Below are 7,035 nucleotides of genomic sequence, written 5' to 3'. Positions count from 1 at the left end.
ATTTATATACCGCTATCCCATTCGATCACAGCAGTGTACAACAATTGCAAAAATGATACAATACAAGATAAAAATTGCAATAGATAATTAAAACTTACAAAACAGTTCACAGTATACATAAAATCAACATTAAACCAAGCCAGCAATATACTCGAAGATGTTAATCATATAGGGGGGGGGCACACATATCACGGAACATCAGGGAAGGCTTGATGAAACAAAAAGGTCTTCAGTCTCTTTTTAAAGAGATCCAGGGAGGTGGCGGTGCGGAGCTCCTCGGGAAGGGTGTTCCAGGTCCCAGGGGCCGAGGTGGAAAATGCCCTTTGAGAGGTTGACCTATATCTTGTAGAAGGGATCCTCAATAAACTCTTCCCAGATGACCTGAGTGTGCGGGGCGGATTATATGGGGAGAGGCGGTCCTCCAAGTACCCTGGGCCCAAGCCACTTTGTATTGTGCCCGGAAGCGAATGTTTTGGATTCTAGCTCCCGGGATTTTTGATGACTGACCATGCTGGCTGGGGTGAAGGAGCTGAAGCCCTGAACAACTAGAGGGTGCCTGGTTGGAGGAGGCTACATGCTTTTTATAGTAAACTGTCTGCTGTTGTGGATGCAGTGGTGATAATGTGGATATTACAATAAGCAGTGGTTTGTTGTTCTTGTTAACTGCCTTCCAGGTGGTGTTGGTTCATAGTGACCCTGTGAGTGAGACATCTCCAAGCCTCCCTGTCTTCAGCTGCTCTGTTTGAGTCCTGCAGGCTTAGGATTGTGGCCTCTCTGTTGAGTCTCTCCATCTAACATGCAGTCTTCCCACTCTTTCTGCTTCCCTTTACCTTTCTGAGCGTCTTTGTTAATGAGTCAGAATAATAGAATCATGGAGTTGAAAGAGTTGTGCCTTCTTGTGACGTGGCCAAAGTGTGACAGCCTCAGTTTCATCATCTTTGCTTCCAATGAGAGTTCAGATTTGTTTGTTTGTCTTTTTGGCCATCCACGGTATCCTCAGCACTCTTTTCTAGCACTACATCTCAGATTTTATTTTCTTTCTGTTGACTTTCTTCAGTGTCCAGCTCTACATGGTGATGGGGAATACAATGGCTTGGACAATTTTAACTTTAATGTTCAAGGTTACAGCTTCACACTTAGGATCTTGTCCAGTTCTTTCATAGCTGTCTTCCCTAATCCTAATCTTCTTTTGATTTTTGACTGCAGTCTCTGTTTTGATCGTTTGCTCCAAGATACGGGAATGCTTTGACTATTTTAATTAGTAATTCCAAGTCTATGAAGTTTTCCTCTAGTATTATGGTGTCATCCACATATCTTATGTTCTTGATGTTCCTTTCTCCTATCTTCACTCCTCCTTCTGAGTTCAAGCCTGCACTTTATATAATACTTTCTGCACACAAGTTGAACAAGTAGAGTGATAGAGTGCAGCCATCTTGGTTTACCCCTTTGCCAATTGGGAACCATTCTGTTTTCCATATTCTGTTCTGACCTTAGCCTCTTGTTCTAAGTGCATATTTCTCATCAGAACTATCAAGTGTAATGGCACTCCCATGTCTTTAAGAACATTCCGTCGCTTTTCATGATCTGTGCAATCAAATACTTTGCTATAGTCTTTAAAGGACACGCAGATTTTCTTTTGGAATTCCTTGGTTCATTCTATTAACCGTTGTAGGTTTGCAGTAAGGTCCCTGGCACTTCTTCCTTTTCTGTACCCTGCTTTGCACCTCTGAGATTACTCTCTCCATATATGATTAGAATCTGTGTTGCAGAATTTTGAGCATGATTTTGCTTGCATGGGAAATTACTGCTATGGTCTTGTAGTTGCTCCAGTCTTTTGTGTTTCCTTTTTTGTGGGTTGGGATGTATATTGATTATTTCCAGTCTGTTGGCCACCTTTTTGTTTTCCATATTGGTTGGCATATTTTAATTATCACTAGAGTTGATTTTGTCTGTGTGAACTGTAGCAATTCTATTGGAAAAATATATCATCAGTGACTTCTTCTTCCCAATATCTCTTATAGTGGCTTCTACCTTGCTCTCCAGGATTGTGGGTTTATCTTTGTATGGTTCTTAATTTTATGTGTCATTCATTTTTCCTCTCTTTTATAAAGCTTTTCTGTGTATTGCTTCCATCATCTTTTTATTTTTATTGGTCTTGTAGAATCATAGAATCATAGAGTTGGAAGAGACCACAAGGACCATCCAGTCCAACCCCCTGCCACGCAGGAAATCTCAATCAAAGCACCCCCAACAGATGGCCATCCAGCCTCTGCTAAGACCTCTAAGGAAGGTGACTCCACTATACTCTGAGGGAGTGTGTCCCACTGTTGAACAGCTGTTACTGTCAGGAACTTCATCCTAATGTTGAGGTGGAATCTCTTTTCCTGTAGCTTGCATCCATTGCTCCAGGTCCTAGTCTCTAGAGCAGCTCCTCTTCTGATCATAGAACATCCTTGTCCTTGGTTTAAACTTTCCTTTGAGTTCCTGGATCTTGGGGATATGGTCTCCTTTTCTTCAATAGTTTATCACATTTAAAATATTATTATTGGATTTTTAAAAAATAAAGGAAATCAGAGACAATAAAGAAGAAAAATAAATAAAGGGATACTCCATAGGACATGAATGTGAGCTTGGTATATACATTAATATAAGTTGGTCATACATCAAAAAATGCATATGTTCACAGCTGATGTCTGTAAAATATGTGTAATGAAAGCAGTAAGCCCTTCTAACTATGGAATGATGAACAGTGAATGTCTTTCTCACCCTGATGTATAAGTCTTTTAGCAACAGTACAAAGACCACAGGACCCAGTTATCTCAATCATCAAGTAAATTCTACATCACTGAGATATAATTTAAAAGAACATGCATGTCTACACACATTTCAAACATTTTTCTAATACAATATTAATATGATGTAATACTTCCAACCAGAAAGGAGTAATCACTGAGGACACCTGCATCATATGCAACAAGAAATCACTCTCTGTATTCAACACCAGAATTTAACTGAAGTACATAAGATTTGTTTTTGGTTTTTTTTAAAGAGCATAGTTGTGTCCAGTATATCCAAAACACTTTTGCTGAACCTAATGTAGGCTTTGAGTATTCAGCTATGTTTCTAGAGACCAGGTATGAAGCCTTGCTTGCCATTGGAAAACCACTGGTTGGCCTTGGATAAGTCACACTCTTTTGAAGTTAGGAGAGACCTTAAATATTGAATGTGGGAGTTTTCTATTGCTTGGTTTACACATGTCAATCTTCTCCTTATACAACTCAATACTAACTTTATTAACATCAAATGTATTATCTTCTTTTATACACTAAATGAGAGTGTTTCAATTGCTTTGGCAGCCTGACAGCATAGCGGGAAATGAGGAAGGCTGGGTACTGCAATTCAACATCATCTGGAGAGGGGAGTAAATTGTTCCCACCCCTGCATTAATTGCTCCATATTGCCATTGACAACTTTTTTTGGGGGGGGGGGGGGGGTTACAAAAAAAATCTGCACTCCAACAATCTCTGAATCATGTGCTTACAGTGTCCTTTCCCTTATTGTCTTCTTGTATGTGTAGCATGGTACATTACATCCTGGTTGGATAAAATAATAGGTTACCACTTTGTCCAAGTGCATGAAGTGATGATTTAATTAATCCAGAAAGAATTTAGTTAGTTAGTTGCATTTTTATTCAGCATTACTATTTTTAAAAATGTTCAATATTACTACTACTACTACTAATAATAATAATAAAATTTATTTATATCCTGCCTCCCTACAAAATGCAATCGGGGCGGCTTACAAAGATTACAAATATACAGTCCGAACCCTCAATCCCCCCTAGCAAATATCAAGAAAATAATTTAAATAGGAAAATAATTAAAATATTTGCAGTAAGGAATTAGAATAATAATGGTACTGAGTAATGCTCAGCCAAGGAAAAAGCCACACAAGAAAACAGCTTTGTACTGATCTTTTGCCCTGTACACCATTAAAATCTGTCTACAATTTTATCTATTACAGATATATTTTTTTTGCTATATAGTACAGAGTTTTAATAGAATGGTATAGCAGGCAATCATTCTTCTGTTTGTTCATTTGCATCCCATTTATGGGCAAAGGTGACCAAATAAACATGAACATGAGAGAAAATGCAAAGCTTGGAAAAGTTACTTTTTTGGACTACAACTGCCCGAATTTAGCTGTATCTATGGGCCATTCTGGCTGGGGAATTTGGGGAGCTTTTTTTAAAAAAAAAATAGCATGTCCAAGCTCTGGTTTAGTGCTACATGAATATGATGTTTTATGTAACAATTGTGAATCTGCATAAACATGTAGGAAATGTTGCAAAATGTTATATACTCTCAAGGTTATTTTTCATGCTTAAAAAATCTGTTCATGTGCTACAAGGACTAAAAAAAGATCTTATCTACTGATCGATATTTGCATTATTGTTTGATTTCTGTTATGTACTAGATGACTTGCAAGAATCACATTTAATATTTTGCTGGTAAGGCATATTCTTGGTATATATGCTGTTGGTGCTTTTAAGGCAGTGTAATGTGTCTAGTGTTGTGTTCATTCTTGCTACATTATTTTGGGCTAATGTCCAGTTATTGTACCTTTCTGGGAAGAAATATGAGAAACTGGCTTGCCCTAAATCAGTGGTTCCCAACCTTTCTAATGCCAGGACGCTTTAATACAGTTCCTCATGTTGTGGTGACCCCCAGCCATAAAATTTTCGTTGCTACTGCATATCTGTAATTTTGCTGCTGTTATGAATCAATGTAAATATTAGTTATTATTATTTATTTATTTACAGTATTTATATAATACGGCATTAATATCTGATTAATTAATTAAATTATTATCAACCACTAATTATTAATAATTAATAATTGTTAGTGGCTAATTATTAATAATTAATATTAATACTATTAATTCCATCCTCTGCTGCCACCACCCTGCTCTTTCTTGGGAGAAGGCCAAGCAGTGGAGGAGCCTTGAGCAGGGTGACCAGATGTCATAACCAGAACGGAGGGAAAGAAACCACAAAATGTAGGATATTCAAGAAAAATGTAGATGACATTACAAAATAAAAGCTAAAAACAATAATATAAATCCACAAAATGTAAATGCACAAACCCCCTCCTAATACCCCCCTATGCTATTGTGCTCCCACCCCCCTCATCCTCCTGGCAGCCCCCTCCTTAGAGGTGAGAGTCAGCTGAAAAACCACATCTCACTTCAGAAGAGAAGTATACTTGAGCAGTTTGCACTCTATGTCTTTTCAATTTATAATAACAGCTACAAAACTGAATAATGGTAATAGCATATGGGCCACTTAGGTCCAAAACACACTGCAGAAATAATCCAGTTTGAGGCCAGTTTAACTGCCCTGGTTCAATGCTAAAGAATCCTGGCAACTGTAATTTGTGAGACATTTAGTCTACTCTGTTAAGAGAGTTCTGGTGTCACAAAAAATGCAGCTCTCAGGATTCCCTAGCACTGAGCCAGGGCAGTTAAAGCAGTCTCAAAATGGATTATTTCTGCAGTGTGTTCTGGACCTTACTTTTTGACAAATAATTATGATTTAAATGTTGCTTTAAAAATTATTTCTATCTCCCAGCTATAAGCTGGTTGGAGAGAAATGAGAGTATTGAGGGGAAGGATGGCCAATATATTGGGGTGATGCATTCTGGGGTATGTACAATTTGTGGCCAAGTAAGTGGCCCTGGGCAAGTCACACTCTCTCAGTATCAGAGGATGGTAATGGCAATCCCCCTTTGAAGAAACTTGCCAAGAAGACCCTGTAAGGTTGTCTTAGGTTCGCCATAAGTCAGAAAGGAAAGACACACAAGAACAACAACAAAAGTCTGCAATTATTTCGTATTGGTACATGGGAATAGGAGCCAGGGTGATGTAGTGGTTTGAGTGTTGGACTAGGACTCTGGAGACCTGGGTTTGATTCCCCATTCTGCTATGAAACCCACTGGGTGCCTTTGGGCAAGTCACACTCTCTCAGCCTCGGGAAGGTTAATGGCAAACCCCCTCTGAGCAAATTTTGCCAAGAAAACCCTGTGATAGGCTTCAAGAAACAGCCAGTGTGGTGGAGTGATTTGTGAATTGAAGACCAGGGTTTAAATTGCCACTTGGCCATGGAAACCCATATTTGTCTTAGGCAAGTCACATTCTCTCAGCCTCAGAGGGAGACACTGGCAAGACCACTTCTAAATAAATCTTGGCAAGAAAACCCTGTGACAAGCCTTCCTTAGGGTACCATAATTCAGAAACAATTTGAAGACACCGAACAACAACAAGAGCAGTAACACCACTAAAAGCCCCTCACCAGCCTTCACACTGGGATGCAGCCATCCACAGGGGCAGGGAGCTTGAGGAGCCAGCAGTGCCTGGCAAACTTTACCTCAGAGCTGCACCTGAGGAGAGCCCAGAAACTCCCACTGCTGAGGGGGAGCGGGAGGGAGCAAAGAGGGAGGGGATGGAGCAAACTTACAATCCCAGAAGTGGGGGAGGAAAGCATGGCCCGGTGCCCTCCTGAGCCTCCTCCTCCAGCCCCTTCCAGCTCAAGCTGCTGGTGTGGGGCTCTTGCCCCATGGGCTTGGCCATGCTGGCTGCCAGTTTTGGTTTCTGGGAAAACTGGCAACAGACTGACAGCCACTATGGCTGGGACAAAAGCCACTTCGATGCCAGCCTCTGTTCAGTAGCCCTGCAGTGCTGGGCTTTGGTGTCTCCCCAGGAAGAGACCTGGGTTTGATTCCCTGCTCTGCTACGAAACCCTCTGGGTGACTTTGGGCAGGTCACACTCTCTCAGCCTCAGCAGAAGGCAATGACAAACTTCTTCCAAGGAAATCTTGGCAAGAAAACCCCCATGGCTAGGGTCACCTCAGGGTTGTCATAAGTCCAGAAGAACTTAGAAGGGGATGGGCGTGTGCATGTGTTAAATGCTGGCTTTCACTGCATGCCTCAATCCACGCATGAGGAGGCAGCTGCAGGAGCACCAGACCTCCACGGAGG

General features: G+C 40.6%; 1 protein-coding gene across 5 annotated transcripts in view; it reads left to right on the top strand.

Annotated features, from left to right (window-relative positions):
* The window catches only part of PAM (peptidylglycine alpha-amidating monooxygenase), a 166,169-nt gene that overhangs the window by 1,043 nt on the left and 158,091 nt on the right, over window positions 1-7,035 (top strand). The gene's annotated exons all lie outside the window — the stretch shown is intronic.

This window comes from Sceloporus undulatus, chromosome 2 (assembly GCF_019175285.1).
Source record: "Sceloporus undulatus isolate JIND9_A2432 ecotype Alabama chromosome 2, SceUnd_v1.1, whole genome shotgun sequence".
Classification (NCBI taxonomy): domain Eukaryota; kingdom Metazoa; phylum Chordata; class Lepidosauria; order Squamata; family Phrynosomatidae; genus Sceloporus; species Sceloporus undulatus.
Note: the sequence above shows the minus strand (reverse complement) of the source record. Positions and strands in the feature narration are given on the sequence as shown.